This window comes from Amblyomma americanum, chromosome 2 (assembly GCF_052857255.1).
Source record: "Amblyomma americanum isolate KBUSLIRL-KWMA chromosome 2, ASM5285725v1, whole genome shotgun sequence".
Taxonomy (NCBI): Eukaryota; Metazoa; Arthropoda; class Arachnida; order Ixodida; family Ixodidae; genus Amblyomma; species Amblyomma americanum.
In genome coordinates, this window is record NC_135498.1 from 132,728,178 (window position 1) to 132,745,764 (window position 17,587).

General features: G+C 48.7%; 1 protein-coding gene across 2 annotated transcripts in view; it reads right to left on the minus strand.

Annotated features, from left to right (window-relative positions):
• Positions 1-17,587, minus strand: part of LOC144121812 (monocarboxylate transporter 12-like) — a 52,160-nt gene that overhangs the window by 24,247 nt on the left and 10,326 nt on the right. Inside the window, exon 1 of one of the 2 annotated variants that reach the window (XM_077655218.1) lies at positions 543-703. The exons of the other annotated variant lie outside the window; for it this stretch is intronic. The gene's annotated coding sequence lies outside the window, so the exon portion shown is untranslated. Of the gene's footprint in view, positions 1-542; positions 704-17,587 lie in introns of those variants that run through there. 2 annotated transcript variants of the gene reach the window in all.

The window sequence follows — 17,587 nt, forward strand, 5'->3', positions numbered from 1 at the left end:
ACAAAAGAAATACAGCAATTCTTGGTTAACTTGGGTCAAGAATTAGTTTACATCAGCTTGTCAACTAGTACACCAGACGATAGGAACTAGTTTATTGTTTGTTGTCTTAAAGCAATATCCGCAAACTTGGCTGTGGATTGTGCGACGTGCATTTATCCAGAAATTGACGTGTTGGAATGCTCGGCTACGTCGATTGTGCCTAAAAATATATCCTTACAGTGACTGCAAAAGTGCGCGAAACGAGATAAAATCAGTAAAGTCATGCCAAAATATGGTTTGGTTTGGTTTATGGGGGTTTAACGTCCCAAAGCGACTCAGGCTATGAGAGACGCCGTAGTGAAGGGCTCCGGGAATTTCGACCACCTGGGGTTCTTTAACGTGCACTGACATCGCACAGTACACGGGCCTCTATAATTTCGCCTGCATCGAAATTCGACCGCCACGGCCGGGATCGAACCCGCGTCTTTCGGGCCAGCAGAGGAGCGCCATAACCACTCAGCCACCGCGGCGGCTCATGCCAAAATATATTCAAAAGCACTCACCTATAATGATATAATTCTAAGACTTGAGCAAAATGGAAATTTGAGCTAGTTGGAATTGTTTGCACATGCTCTCAGTGCAAAAAGGCATAGTGAGCGGAAAGAACACTTGCAGACTCCCTCACCGTTTGACTACTAACGGCTAAGTATACGGAAAGCGGGAAATGTCGGCCGCACTGTGTGTTACGACACGACTTATCGGTCGAGAGGCACAGGTGCCGACAATGCTATTGTGCTCCGGGTCGTTCACTAGCTCTTGAAGCTGCCGTGCAAAGACCTCAGATAATTTTGATCTTTTCTGTGAACGCTAGCAACAGATACGCGTCGAGAACTGGGGTGTTTTCGCGGCATGTACAGTCGCAATAGCAAATGCGCAGCACACGGCTCCGGCGCAACGAGTGGCTGTCGGGTCGCACCGTGCCGCTGCCACCTCCGTCGGGCTAGAGTTACAGCATACGCTTAGCCTATACACTAATTCTACTTCGGGCGCTTGATGCGAGAGTTCATCGGGTGACGACAAAACTTCGCCATCATTCTGTCCTCGGCGCGTCACGCGATTGATAAACTTCATGTGCGCCATTCAGCGGTTTCGTAGCTGACGGTCAGTTTCATGCATGGTCAGCATCGAGGAACGCGCCTCCACTTTGCCGCGTTTGCCACGCGGCCGTACTGAAGGGGAGTGTGTTGCAAGTGCTGCTCCGTATCGCGGCTGAATACTTCGACGACGTCATCTTCCTCACCCATCTCTCCCTCCCACTCCTCAGAAGCGGAAAGTATCGTTCCGGCTCCCAGCTTCACCGGACCCCTTCACTAGCGGGGAGGATTATTGTAGCAGCAGCAGCGGCCTTACGCAGCAGGAGCAGCACCAGCCGCCGAAGATGATGACGCCGAAGTGCAGCCGCATTGAGCTCCCTCCTCGTGTTGGAGCGTGAGGCGTTGCGCCTTTGTCTGGGGCTTTTATGTCCCCAATGCTGTTTTGCACCTTGAGGCGCGAATCCCATCGCTATCAGCTAGGTTTCGCCTTTTAACAGTTCAAACATTTTTAAAATTGTGCGACTCACCTCTTCACGCTTCCAGTGTAATATTTGTTAGTCAACCTTCCGCCTGTTTTGTGCCGCCTGGTCTCGTTCTCATACTCCGCAGATATTTATTTATTTGAAATACCTTACAGGCCCGTAATGCATTGTGTAAGGGGGCAGCAAAACATCAAGAACAAATTTAAAAGGGGACAAACAAAAATAACGAAATAAGGCACTATACAATGATCAGTAAAAAATCAGATACACTTAAATATAATACAGAACAGTTGGCATAAGAACATTTGATAAGTAAAGGTAAAGATGATATAGGAACACCAAAATAAATCCAAAAAAGACGACCCAGGGTACATCACACAAAAATAAAATTAAAAAGCAAATGGCGCGTTTACTAGTGTCAACACAATTTGGAAAAGGAAATACAAACAAAAGGAGAGAAAAAAGTAATCGAAATGTGTAACAGAAAACGTAAAAGAGATTGCATCAACATGATAAGATGGCTTCAGTAAAATCTGCAATGAGTTGGTGATGGAAAGTATCAGGATTAGACAGCGAGGCGATGTTGTCTGGGAGGTTATTCCATAATCTGATGGCTCGCGGAAGTGCTGATGAATTGAAAGCCAATGGGTCACCATAGATCCATGTAAAACTGAGATGATTGTGCAATCTTTTGGATGTACGAGATGGGACATCCAGGTGAATACAGCATTATCTATTGGAGTGCACGTACTTGTGAAATAATGTTAGCAAAGCTGTGTCATGACGTATGCCTAAAGATTGCAAAGAAAGATCGGTTTTGATTTGAGTGACGCTTGAATGCTAGTTATAGTTTTTAGAGACGAACCGGGCTGCCCTATTTTGCATAGCTTCTAATGTGGTGACCATGTTGTAATAAGGTGACCAAATGGAGGAAGCGAATGTTACGTGCCGCCCCTGTTTGATCCCATAAATATTCATTTCACAGATGTCCGCCAAATGTATAAAAACTCACCATCTGTCCAGATTGAATTCTAAGATTTCCCATCGAATGCAAAGCTGTAGCCCTTCCCGCTCTTTCAGGGTCTGTAGCAGGACCACCTAAGGTCCTTCCCCTCTCATGTTCTTATTGCTACCGATGCCTCAAAAGGTCGCGAAAAGGCAGATGTGGGATTTTTTTGCCTTCACTGGATTGGTCTCTTTCTCTCCGTCTTCCTGACTTCACTCTATTTTTTCTGGCTGAATTATTAGCAGTAATCTTAGCCTTACAAAAATTAGAAACTACCGTTTCCCTGGTCGTGGTTCTGACAGACACTCTGTCCATTTGCTCTTCATTATCCTCACCCACTGAGTCGCGGGCATTACGCCTCTTTAAGCTCCTGGTTCCGCTCCATCTAAATTCGGTAAGGTTGCTTTTGGTACCAGGTAATATGGGCTTTCACTTAAACGAGGTTGCAGATTCCTTAGCAAGAGCATCTCCCTGCGGCCCAATTGTTGCTGTCCTGCCAACGTGTGCATATGCGGCTGCGGTGAGGTTTCACAGCTACACAATACTTCAGGAATTTTCTGCCTTGGCTCTTACATAATCTCCCGAATATCCCCATCTTCTGAATCCTTGGAGTAGCAAACACTGGCGCTCGCGCGGACTAGAGGTCTCTTTCACGCGTTTGTATTGCCGGGTTCCCCTTCTAAATTTCTACTTTCACAGATCTGGCCTGGCGGCTTCCCCATTGTGCCCATTTTGTGCAATACCGGAGACAATAGATCACTTCCTGCTGTTCTGCCGCCGCTTCTCTCATTTGAGGAAGCGTCTTTTGCAAATTCCATTTCATCGACTGGACTTGCCTGTGTCCTCCGCGGTTGTTCTTTCCATTGGCGGTTCTTTGCTTGGACGAAGCGACAATAGTGTGCGCTCTGCTGTGCAAAATTTTCTTCAAGAAACGCAGCGACTCCCATTCTAATTCCTTTTTCCCGCTCTCAGTCAGTACGACATTGAAACTCTACAGGCATTGTATACTATTATGCACATTAAGCCATTGTCTCATCCTCGATCTCTAAGTTAACAGGACCACTGTCCTTCCGTCTTCCAATCTATCAGACTACATACTATTACGACTCCTTTTCCCGTCAAAACTTTCCTGTATCCAGCAATTAACCGCCTGTGTCTTGGCCACTCCCCCGTAGTGGGTATATGCCAGCAACGTATGAGGCCTTCCTTCCTTCCTTCCTTCCTTCCTTCCTTCCTTCCTTCCTTCCTTCCTTCCTTCCTTCCTTCCTTCCTTCCTTCCTTCCTTCCTTCCTTCTTTCCTTCCTTCCTTCCTTCCTTCCTTCCTTCCTTCCTTCCTTCCTTCCTTCCTTCCTTCCTTCCTTCCTTCCTTCCTTCCTTCCTCGTGCCGGCGTCACGCGCCGTTCGGCGGCATGCCATAATACGTTCTAGCACTTCAGCCCGTAAATGAAACATTTCGTTCACCGCGCCGGCCTCATACGGATTGGCTCAACAAGTGCGCGCGGTTTGCCATTGCCGCCTCAATACTGCTTCGCTTTCGCATGCCCCGTGCGCCCATGCCTGGCGGATGTTTGTGCAGTGGCATTAGAGCGCTCAAGCAATAGGGCAGAACAACTTATAAAGTCGAAAGCATTTAGTGGCTCATACTCGCGGCCATGAATCTGTCCGGCGTCCGTTATTTCCAGCAACTCGATAAGAAAAAAAATCAGGGGGGCTCTTTTGTCGATCGCGAGTGCAGTGAGGTGAAAGCCTTTAGCACGGTGTTGCTGCTTTTGCCACTGATGAGTGGTTAAGATGCGAGGTACTCAGCTGTGTGTGAATCTTAAATGCTGGAGACACTGGAGGGCGTTTGCGAGGCATACGTCTGATTCGCGCCTTTCCTCAAACACTCTCCAGCATCCTAGACATATATAAGTGTGGGTAGAGAAAAATAAAAGAAAAATACTGTTGCCCAAGGACAACTACATATGCGTTGGCAAGCAGTTGTGTAGGTGTTAGCACGCTCGCCTGGGGAACGGAAGGATACTGGATGGAATCCCGCCGTGCACAAAGATTTTTTCTCTAATGGAGTTGCTGTTTGGAACGGACGCCGGACAGATCCATGGCCACGAGTATGTGCCTTTAAAGGCCTTCGCATTAAAAAAAAAACTTTCCGCAAGGTGAGATTCGAACCACCATCCTTACGTTCCGAAGGCGAGCGTGCTAAAGACTACGGTACTTCCTACCAACGCATGTGCAGCTCTCCTTGTTTAGGACGCTGGAGAGTGTTTACAGAAAGGCGTCCAATCAGACGGATGCCTCCCAAATGCCCTCCAGTGTCTCCAGCATTTAAGATTCACAAAACAATTGTGTACTTAATCAACATCTGAACCACACATCAGTGACACAAGCAGCCACACCGCGCTAAATGCTTTCGCCTCACCGCAATTTAGGTCAGCAATGTGCCCCCCTGAATTTTTGTCTCCTCAAGACCACGTTGAAGCCATGTTTTGTTTCTCGTCATGTAGCAATACTTTCTGTCGCAGCAGGAGCGTGATTTGGAGTTTTCTTTATTTCAAATACGCGACTTTAAAGGAACGAGCTCTATGTTCCAGCTGTTAATAAGGGCACTAATTTTACTCCATATTTTATGCAGGATCATGTGCAAAAATGGAGTGCAAAACATTGTTGGTTAATTAACGTTACATGGTTTTGCAGCTTTCGCGCGATTCCTGCAACTAACGACGGTGATTCGTGCCAGATAGCATAATCATAGTCGGCCTGACTATGCCCACTGTACAACTAATGTCTCCACCTGTCCGGCTCCACATGGTTCGACGCGCCCCGGGCCGCAGCGAAGGCCACAGGGGTCCTTGACGGAAGACTAACCCTCACGTCTTTAAGGACTTATCAGAATTTGTCAATAAACATTTATTCACTCACTGAGTTGAGAGCCTGAATGCACGTGTGCGATCCGCCCAAGCACCGGGAACTGGAGCGCGGCGAATGCGCGCCGAATGCCGAATGCGCGGCTACTTTAGCCGGTCTGCCCATAGGGAGACGAGATATTCGAGCAACTCTAGCGCGGCTCGGAAATTCGCATGCAGCATGCATTGTAGAGCCCTCTTTCGTACCGACCTCAGCCGTGAAAAGCACGCCGCACATGAAATTTATCAGTCGTGAAACGTGCCAAGGAGAGAGTGAGGGAGAACCTTTGCCGTCATTCTGTGCACCCTCGCAACGAGCTCCCAATGAAGATGGCAGAGCAGTGGTGCAGCCCCGCTGCAGCTCCTTGCGCCGGTGCCGTGGGCGGGGTATTTTTGACCGCGACTGTACCGTATCTGCCAAATGTAACCAGGCTGTATGGTTTGCTTCTGCCTCATATAGTAGAGAGCCTGCGGCTTCCCTAAAAACCAAAAGGCATTGGAAGGTGAGGAAAGGGGTTCTCTTTACCTCACAGTGATTTATAACTTGATAGGTGCGATAAGTGTTCCTCCATACAACTGAGAACAAAACCCGGCAGCCTGATTACTTTTGGCAAAGACGGTAAAAAAATAGACAAAAAAGAGTAAAGCAGGAGCTGCAATGACGTTTTTTCGTGCTCTTCTGTTATTTCTTCCCAAAGTCTGCTTTTTAGTGTGTGCAATCTAAAATCGTAATAATAAAACAGGGTCGCTGAACTCCTCCAAGAAGAACACGTATAAACCCTAAGTCCGGAATCATGCAGTACAAAGCCAACTCCCTTATCATTAAAATTAACCGTTTCTTGTGCCAGCTCCGGCCATCTTATCCTCGAAGTAGAAAATTCAGTGGGGGGGGGGGGGGGCATATTGTTGCCCTAAACTCGATGAGGCGACAGCCTTTAGCGCGATGTTGCCGCTTGTGTCACTGATGTGTTGTTAAGATGTCGATTAAGTACACAATTATTTGTGAATCTTAAATGCTGGAGACACTGGAGGGCATTTGGGAGGCATCCGTCTGATTTTACACCTTTCCGCAAACACTCTCCAGCGTCCTAGACAAAGAGAACTACATATACGTTAGCTGGATGTACCATAGTCGATAGCACGCTCGGCGGCGGAACGGAGGGATGATGGTTCAAATCCCACTGTGCACAATGATGCTGGAGACATTGCAGGGCGTTTGGGAGGCATCCGTCTGATTCGACGCCTTTCCGCAAACACTTTCCAGCGTCGTAGACAAGAAGAACTACATGTGTGTTGGCAGGATGTAGCGTAGTCGTTATCACACTTGGCTGGGAAACGGAAGTATGGTTGACTTCTACTTGTCAGTAGCAGTCAAATAGCAGGCGGAGTTACAAGATATAGCACTAATAATGATCCAATAATGATGAACTGTGGATTAGTTGGGAACCAGGTCAAGACCCTACGTTTGTAAGTCCTACACGCAACCTCTAGGTAATTTAGACACGACCGTTCGACTTGGTTAAATGGGGACAATGCATGTTTTGTAGTGTGCGACGCGATCTAGTAGGCCTACTGATGGATGTTAATGAAGGCGCCAAATTTGAAAGAGGGACAAATTAAGAAACAAAGCAGGAAACAACCATTCACTGTCCCGTCATACTCTTAAGGCGAAGCTTAAGGGTCTCCTTAGTATTTTAATGCAGTTCCTATAGACCACTATGCAGGCCTGAATATCCTGAATATCTTTTGGTACCTTCGAACTACGTGTTCCAGAGCCTGTTTACGCAATGAGAGCATAATGATAGATGTTTTTGTTCAATTAAATTATTGCTCGTTGCTTGCGATGACCTTTTCTCTGGCCTCGTTATCTTTTGCTGACTTTGTTGTTACCAAATAATTGTTTATATGTGCCTATATAAACATATTTTCTGGTGTGGCCTCCTATACCTTTACTTTGGCACCCAAGGCCACCTGTAGATCACTTTGAATGAATGGAAGTAATGAAGCCAATCTTTGAGTTCAGTATTTTGTTTTGTGGTTTTTTTATTGCGATGCTGGTGGGACAAGCTTAGCTCTTCTGATTCAAGTGCTGACCAAGCTTATCTGCAATCTGTGTTGCTAGCACAGCATGCCAACTGAAGGCACAGAAAAAACTGTGGCAAAGAAACGATTCCTGCAGTGGAACACAGTGTCCAGCGCACTTAAGATTGGTTGTCATCCTATTCACCGAAGCGTGTTGAGCGGAGGCTTTGTCAGCCATTTTGTACCGTCAAACCTTGCGCGTGATATGGCGTCCGAAAAGATGCACGTCGTGTCCAGTTCCTGTTTTTGTCAGAGTGCTCCATACTGACGAGAGAGCAGGGATGACGTGAAATAACGCGGGGTGAGAGCTTCAGAAGGTTTTATTGGTCGGAGCTCGCCCCCCAATTAGTTCAAGATGGAAACAACTCATACTGAATTAGTGCTTGCTCTGCAAGTGAGTTCTCAAAGGGTATTGACTTCAGAGTTTCAAGTTCAGGCAGTCTTAGCGACCAACCACCGCAGCTACAATTTGCGATGAGTGCGAGTAAGCTGCGCTCTCCCCTGAAATCTAACCCGTGGTTTGGTTGTTGCATTAGGGTGTGATGTGCAGCACTTGTTATGGACGTGCCCAGCGACGGCTGCTATCAGAAAACGGCACCTCAGGGAGGTGGGCCTGCGGTGGAACCGCGAAAGTGACTACGTGAAGTGGACTATGGACAACCGTTTCATTAGCAACCTGTTCGACCACCTCAGCGCAACGGTTCTTCACTCCTTCTTTTAACTTTCAATCCCGTGCATTCCTACCCCCCCCCCCCCTTCCTTTTTCAACTTCTGCCTCATGACACACTTCTTGAAAAAAACGGCTCTCCCATGTGTCTCCATTCAACACGGCCCTTTGCAGCTGCGCCCACCGTATGCCGGCAAATTTCTTAATCTCCTCCGCCCACATAACTTTTTACCACCCCCTGCTGCACTTGCCTTTTCTTGTAACCCATTCCATTACCCTCAAGGACCAGAGCTTATATTGCTTCCCATTACATGGCCTGCTCAAGCACACTTCTTGATTTCAACTTCGATGTCATTAACCCGCGTTTGTCCACTCACCCACTTTGCCCGTTACCGGTCTCTTTACGTTGCACTTATCATTTTGTTTCAATAGCTCGCTGTGTTGTGTTTAGCCCACAAAAGTAACTCAGTTGAAGGTTGTTTGAGGCTTTCCACCAGCTCGTTTTACAACCTAGGCAGTGATGACAAGCCGTACACGCGTCTGGCGTTAAAAGTATGAAAAGCGCACTTTGGGAAGTTGCATTCGTGGCCGAGTGGTAGCCGATGGCCCATGACGGCAGGGTTTGGAAGAAAACAGCGGCAGTGGCTCACCCACAGCATGAATTACACAGCAGCGTAGGTTCTATAGATACGCGCGCGTCCAAAAGATGGCGCGCAGTGGACGCATGAATATCCCATAGGATGTAGAGAGGGAAAAAGGAAGCGAAATAATTCAGCCTAAATTAACGTCATGAACTTGTATAGGGCGAAAATTATCGACTGTCACCTTTCCGTTCTGCATTTTACAGCTCTCGTTGTCCCGACGTCGGTTGACATGCCCAAATTTTACCTCTCGTATACTGTTGTTTTCCGGTGGGTGTTGGACTTTTACAGCATACGAGAGCTTTGCACTGTAATTTCAACCGGTTGCCTTCTAAGAGGTATTCACGTGTCCGTATTCTGAGAGCGTCTGCCAAATAAGCGTCTCTAAATAGAGGTTGCTTAAGCTGGGGGCGTGTTGTCTTGCTCTAAAGCGCGGTAAACTCGGCTTCCGTCTATCGGTTAGTGTAAACTGTGTAGAGTCGGTCACCGCATTTAACTCAAGCATCCGCCTGTTTTCGCATTGAACAGTTTTGATATCAGCGATAGCATCTATACTCAACTATAGTGTTTTTGTGTTTCGCAATACAAGTATTGATAGAATGGCAACTATAGTTGCCAGTGATATTACGCAAGAAGAAAGACGAGTCGGCTCTCATTACTTAGCGGTCCCCAATCTGCGCTCAGCGAAGTAGATATTGTTACGCTGTTCGAAGGCTAGTTAGCTGCAAGAACGACCAGTGCACAGAGTGCGGATCGCAGGGAGCACCGGAAAAAGCGCGCACACCATGCACTCAGGCACAACTTGTACGTCGTCTGCCCAGGTGTCACCATGTCATGACCTCCCGGCGAGAAAAACACAGTCACAGTGTGCTTGAGGGCACAGCTGGGTACGGCGAGATATACGTTTTCAGGCGAGAGACGTGGACAACGCCACTTTGAAGTTGGCGGGAGGTGAAGTTCAGGAAGGCCGGAACGGTCTCGTAAGTGACGCACACGGACACGGTATGGGCCACTATAACGCGACAGTTTTTCCGAGAGGCCGACGAGTCGAGATGGGGACCAAAGCAAGGCGAGGGAGCCAGGAGAGAGACTATGTGATGACGCCGGTTGTAGAACTCCTTTTGAGAGGTCCGCGAGGTGAGTAGTCGGGAGAGGGCAAGTTTACGGGCGTGGTCAGCAGAGGCAATCGCGTCGGAGGCGTGTTCAGATGGCGGAGCAGCAGGAATAGGCAGCAGCGTATCCAAAGGCAATTGGGGCTCGCGGCCGTATAAAAGGTAAAACGGGGAGTAGTCGCAAGCATCATGGCGGGAGGAGTTGTACGCGAAAGTAACATAGGGGAGAGTGAGGTCCCAGCCGCAATGATCGGGGGAGACATACATGGCGAGCATATCTGTCAGGGTGCAGTTAAGGCGCTCGGTAAGGCCGTTTGTCTGCGGGTGATAGGCGGTGGTGAGCTTGTGTTTAGTAGAACAGGAAGGAAGAATGTCGCAACAACCTTGCAGAGAAAGCAGGGGTCGGTAAGAAGTTTTCGGTGAGCCCCAAGATAAAACAAGAGGTTGTACAGCAGAAAGTCCGCAACATCGGTAGCAGTACGGTGTTGGCGGTGCCTGCGTGGTCGCGTAACGGGTAGCGTAGTCCGTGGCAACTGCAACCCACTAGTTGCCGGAGGTGTATTCCGGAAACGGACACAGAAGGTTCAAGCCAACGTTGTAGAAAGTTTCGGGAGGCACATCAAGGGGTTAAAGCGTGCCAGCGGGAGAGTGACAGGGCGTTTCCGGCGGTGACACTCATCGCCCGCAGCTACATAGCGTCGTACGGAGTGGAAAGAACGGGGTCAAAAGAAGAGACAACGCACGCGGTCGTATGTACGAGATACACCTAAGAGGCTAGCAGTGGGGAGATCATGGAGCTCTTGGAGGATCGCCACTATCAAAGCCAACACCCTGTCTCTGCCTTTCCTGAACTGCGGCTTCTGCTCCCACGCGCTTTCGGACGTCATATGAGTCGCTACGCTGTCCCCCCGCACCCCGTGTCATATAGCTGCGTTAGACACCCCTTTTTTCATGACCCAGCAGGCTCGCTCCAGCCCTTTCCTGTGTCGTCGGACGCACTCATGACTATGATGCCCACCGATCTCCTGCCCGGCCAAACTTCCCAGCTTCCTGACCTTCTACAATCCTTTTCCGACGTTTTTGACGTGAAAAACACCGCACTGGGCCAAACTCTCACCGCGGCGCACCGCATTGACACTGGAGACGTCCCTCCTATCCGCCGCCGCTCCTACCTTGTCTCCCACGCCTAGTGCAAGGTCGTCAACGCCAGGCTTACAAAAATTCTCTCTAAGAACATTATCAAACCTTGCAACTGTACCTGTGCCTCTCCAGTGGTACTTGTGAAGAACAAAGACGGCTCATGGCGCCTTTGCAATGACTATCGTCGCCTTAATAGATCACTAAAAGGACTTGTATCTCGCACCTCCACCAAAGATGTTAGGTTGCCCGAAGGCTGCTCAGACGTAAGGACAACCAGGGCACATATCAAAGCGAGCACCGCAGAAAGCGCGCGCACCACTCAGGCATTTTCTTTACGTTGTCTGCCCAGGGATTATACGTTTCAATCTATTCACTTATAGGACAGTTTTAGAATGCAGCCTGGCTTGAAGCTGGAGGGATATTGCTTGGGTAATTGACCAAGGATCAAAAGCCACGCACCACAGAAACTCGGGAGGCGTGTTGATTGCACCACGTGTTTGTCTTCCGTGTCTACATGACCTTGTTACAGCTGCAAATTGGCTGCAATTCACCAAACGGACATGCACAATTTTCTGACCTTAGATGAAACTGGCCAACAACGACAGGCGAGCACAATGAGAACTGAGCCCATTTGCAATGGCGTCCCTACTGTGCCATGTTGCAGCGCAAAACCTGCTGTTACGAGGCAACCGCACAGCAGGAAGAAAGAGGATTACATGTACCCAGTAGATATGAGGGAAAAGAAACCAGAGTGTAAGATGAAACCATGATGATGCTCTCATTTTATCAGGCCGAGGTCGAATTCTTGCTCTTTGTGACCGACGAATCTCCTGACAGTTAGCTGAAATACGAGAACTGCGACTGAAGTTTCTGCTAATTACTGCTTGCAGATATACAAACCACCTTTCGTAAGATCGTGGGAAAAGGTAGCTCAAATATTACGAGTGAAAAAAAAACCTGCTATCGGTATGTAGGTCCCTCATTAATTCGAAACCTTGATAAAGTTTAGTTTTGAGGAAACGTTTAACAAAAATTATTGCATAATATTACTGCCAGTGTGGTCGCCCCACTTCAACACTCCCTCACCTTCTAATCGCGCTTGAGCAGCAAAACCTTCCGGCTCATGTCGGCGGCAGACAGTTGAGAACCCTGATTTGCAGGCGGACTTAGCGCGAGACAAACGAGGACAAGAGAGGGACACAGGACAAGCGCTAAATCATCATTTACCAACTGGCTCAAAACTCCACATTATTCAAGTTGAGGACCCTATTTGGGTTTCAGTTCAACGCTGGTTCTATGCAACATGCAACATGGTGCACTTGAGGTTGGTGTAACTTGTGGCAGTTGCGCTCTCAGTGTCAGAAAAGGCGGAGTGTATCTCTGTGTTCTCTACAGGGCTCTGGTGGCGCTCAGTTGGAGGGCGGGGGGGGGGTAACTACGAAGATGTTGTTCGACCTACTGGCGCCTGAGGTCTGGTTCTTTGCTTCATTTAGCGTAATTTTACTTAGTTTAATTGAATATTCGAGGACAGCTGCATCTTCAAAGCAGTACTGTCCCTATGGGAAGAGTATGGCTGCTCCGGCGCCGGCATGTGTAAAGGAGCGCCAATATAAGTAGGCTGGCTCGGAAGAGGCGGCCATAGCTTCTCAGGCCGTGAAGCGACCAGAACAGGGAGAGCACCGCCAGTAAGTCCATTGAGAAATAATCGCTCAGTGGAGATTAGTCAGCGATCGTGAACGGTGACGAGTTAGTGGCCGATATGGCTGACGTGAACAACGAGTGCTTCAGGTTGGCGAGTCATCGCAAGCAACGAAAGGTCGGGATCCCGGTAGTGGTTGTGCTCACAGGGAAAGGGGTTGGTTTAAGAGAGAGGAATCCCTTCTTGCTTTTTGAGGCCGTTCAGTCACTGCTGGAATCAGCTCCGATTTGCAGTCGGTTCACCCTGCAAGGGGCTCTTCAGCTGGATGTCTCGACGGAAGAGCAGGTTGACGAGCTCCTGCAGTGCCTTAATATTGATGACATCAAAGTTAACATACTGTAGCCCCATTCCTACATGAATAACTTCTGTGTTATTAAGGGTGTACCAAAGTGATATTCAGAAAGCGACCTACGTGATTACTTGAAACCACAAGGTGTTCTGCGCGTGAAACGACTCGTGCGTCTTGTGGAGTCTCAAGAAAAAGAATGGGCTGTGAGCAAAACCTACCAACCCAATCGTGCTAACATTCGCTCCCAACTCAGAGCGCACCAAAAAATTTATCTGGTATTCACAAAAAGCGCAGTTGCCGATTTCACGGAAGCTCCTCCACGGTGTTTCACTGAAGCTCCTCCACGGTGAAGCTCCTCCACGGCATGTGGCCAAAGTTTGCACAAAGGATCGACGCTGTGAGCGGTGCGGTGGCGACCACGACTTTAAAGCCTGTAAAGCCGATTTTGCTTGTGCCAATTGCGGTGGTGATCGTCCAGCAAGTTTCGGAGGCTGCCCCTTCCGTGTGAGCGCTCTGCACCGTCGAATATCCTTTATTGCTAGTCACAAAACCCAACAGACTGAGATGCCTGTGCAAGGATTAGACAAGTTCTCAGTGTTGGAGTCTGATGCTGTTGCGTTACGCAACAATGTGTCTAAGAGAATTGAGCCAAGCAAGACGCCAAAATTCATTACGTGCGAGCCGGTTGTTTGGCCTCCAGGAAAAAGCGTCCATATTCCTGAGCGACCGAATCACAGCCAGACTCGACGGCAAGGGGGACTCTCATATGCACAAGTGACAAACATCTAGCTAGTGCGGCCAAGAGTGTGTCCCAATCGGCATTTTTTGTCGATGTGAGTGCGTTGCGCAAAATACGGGGTTCGAAAATCAAGGTGTGTCTGACATTCGTGTTTTGTTTGGCGCCCTGCCTTCAAATATTCCAGCGATGCCGCCTGGTAACGTGAACTTTGTGCACCTGGTGCTTTTTTTTTAATCCACAGTTACCTTCGCAGCGAACTTCCTTTCGACCTAATATGCATGGTGTTAAGCCTGGTGGATCTCATATGCACCGAAAAGTGCCGTTTATATTGCAATAGAACTGCTCTGGGATTTTAAATCGGTTAGCTGAACGAAAACTATTCCTGAAAGAGACTTGTCTTCCAGTATTGGCCCTGTCGACATCTGGCCTGCCATGCGGGAGATGTTTGCCTGGATATGTCGCCCATAAAAACTGCAGCCCAAAGTCATTTCCTGTAGGAAGTGCCGCGCTTTACATAAGGAGGGAAATTCTACATGTTTCTCTTAGCGTTATCGATTTTTGCACAAATTACATTGAGGTAGCGGCTGTGAGAATACGCTCGGCTTTCGAACCTTTTGAGTTGAGTTGAGTGGTTGTAACCTACCGGTGGGATTAGCCTTGCAGTTGCTGCCGGCAATTGCTCCACCGTAGCGACACTTAAATAGAAATCACAGAAACACTGTCCGCAAAAACCCAAATAGACACTCCTGAGGTCACCATGTGGAGGCCAAATCCGTGTCCTGCATGTAAAGTAGAAGAAGGCGAGAAGCATCCCTTCTACTCGACTGGCTCCCGCGCGGGAAAACAATGTCCTGAAGAGAACTGTGAGGAACTCCTGCCTTCTTGAGGGATCCGAATAACACACCCCGTTCCGCGTTGTACAAAGTACAGCACAAAAGGTAATGTTCTATGTCACCACACACACCACACGTTGAACACAATGGTGACAACGCTAGGCCAGTCTTATACATCCAAGCCGGCGTACGAGCAGAATCCGTGCGAACGCGGTGCAGCAAGGTGGCTTGGTACCTTTTGAGACCCTTGATCACACATGGCTGATGAGGAGAGCTCCACAAAGAACTGAAGTGGCACAACACCACATCTCTGAACATTTGCTTGACTTCATGAGGGACACCATGTACTGGAATCCCGGAGAGAGCTGTATGGGCGAGGTTGTCTGCTATCTCGTTGCCTAAGACACCTGTGTGCGAGGGCACACATTGAAAGCGTATAGAGAAGCCTTTGCTATGTAGATTCTGCACCAAACGTAGGGATCTAAGACTCAAGGCATCAGTGGGGAACCCGTACTCTAACCTTTGAAGGGCAGATTTTGAATTCGTAATTATGACAGTAGGTTGAGGCGTACAACACCGTAGCTTCTTTAGAGCTGCCTCAATGGCAACGCTTTCGGCCATTGTGGAGGACACGACTTTAGTAAAACGAACAGACCAATCATACTTCAAAGACGGAATATGAAAAGCAGCTGCACTAGATCCTCTGACCTTGTCCACAGAGCCGTCTGTAAAAATTTGAAGATGACTGGCATGTTCGGTCTCAAGATGTTCCAGTACGAGCGAACGCATTGCCGCTAAAGGAGAAGTCCGCTTAGCGCGAACGTGGGTAATTGTCAAGGAACAATCGAGGCTCGGAAAGGACCAAGGTGGCTTCAACGTCTTACGTCGATCTCGAAGGTCGAGACCCAGAGAACGAAGAGTATTTAAAGCCAAGTACGCCCGGGACTCAGATCTCTTTCAAGGCGCTGTAGAAGCGCTCTCCGGGCAACAGTCTCTCTGAGGCGGCCAATTTGCAGCAAAAGTCTTTGTGAAGCGGCTAGCCGAAGAGGTTTCGATTGAGACTCATACAGTACTGCATTGTTTGGAGCAGCCTGCGGAACGCCGAGAGCCCTCCTTAGTCCCATTCTGTGCAAAACCACTAGGCGCTCCAGCTGCGATACCGAGGGGAAATTAAAAGGAGCTGGTACATTATGCGGCTTGTCACCAGGGAATCGTGAAGCCTGATCATTGAAGCAGGATGGTTTCCCCATTGCTCACTAGCAACTCTACGAAGCACATTGAGACGCGAAGATAGTGAAGCCACAATCGAGTCCACAGCTCGTCGCCACTGTAGACGTGAGTCAATAGTGACGCCTAAAAAACGTATGTGGTTAACCTGACGAAGGCAAGACTGATCAAGGTCTATGCTCAGCCGCGCATACCGTCGTCCCCTACCTGGAAACAGGACGAAGCCAAGTTTTTCCACCGAGAGAGTCAACCCAACACCTTGAAGGTAACTTTTAACTGAGAGCACGTCGTGTCGCGCTAATAGAGCTAAGCGTTTGTGTTGATATCCGGTTAACCAAAGACAAATGTGGTCTGCATATATCGACATATGCACATGCCTACAATGTTTTTGCACTTTTGCGGGAAGACCAGCCATGACAACATTAAAGAGCGTTGGGGGCAGGACACTACCCTGAGGTACCCCTCGCGATACCGCCCTTTCGGAGCTCATTGTACTGCCTAACCGCACTCGAAATTTACGATCACTGAGAAATGAATGAATGAATCGCAGAGGATAGCCCTGTACGCCTATGACCTGCAGACTATTCAATATTGAGCTCTGGAGGACGCTATCATAAGCCTTTGATACGTCTAGGAAAATAGCTAGTGTTGAAAGTCGAAAAGCACTCTGATGGTGAATGTGGCTTATCAAGTCCAGGACGCTATCTTGCGCGCTTAAACCTGTGCGGAATCCAGTCATGCATGTTGGTAGTGCCCTTCTATCCTCAAGCCACCAAGACAAACGCTTACTTGCCATCTTCTCCATGAGCTTAGCCACACACGACGTCAGAGATACAGGACGATACGAGGCCGCGTCTGTCATCTCTTTGCTGGCCTTCAGCAGTGGGACTACACAAGCCACCTTCCATGACGGGGGAACGTCACCAGACTCCCACGCTCGATTGAGATAGGTTAGGAGCACCTTCCTGTGTTCCAGAGGCAGGTTCTGTAACATTTGATTGGTAATGCCGTCAGGACCTGGTGCACAGCGACGCCGCAGGCTTCGGAGCGCTGTCTGTAGTTCTCGAAGTGTGAATGGGGCGTCCATAACAGGCGGAGACGTAGCAGGCAGAGCGCAGGGATGAATGCCCGGTCTGGAATTTACAAATGCATCCGCCAATTCCTCTGCCAAGCACACGAGATGTTTCTGCGTGCGCAATGCAAGCGCCTCGAAAGGTTTACTCGGACGAGAGCCACCAGCAAGACTGCCAACGACACGCCAAATTCTCGTTATCGGTGAGAAAACAGTCAAACTAGCGCAAAAGGATGCCCACTGGGACCTACAGAGCTTGTTCGCATGACGTCTAATGTCAGAGTTGAGCCTGTTGAAAGTTGTCTTCAAGGCTCTGTCGTCCTTCTTCCGCAACAGTTGTCGCTCCGCCCTTCTGCGCGCTGCGCAGAGGTTCCTGAGTTTTAAATCCGGAGTCGGAAAATGATCAGGTTGCTTGAGCCCTGTGGTAGCAGCCATCTTAGCATAAATCATTTTGTCTGTCACATCACCGAAAACACAGGCTAAGTGCTCCCTGTATTTGTCCCAATTAACAACATGGCAAATTTAAGGACCACGCAGATGGAAGTCGGCAGTAAACACAAATATCGGGTAGTGATCACTTCCCACTCGGTCAGCTCTAGTTGACCACTGCACACGGACGTCA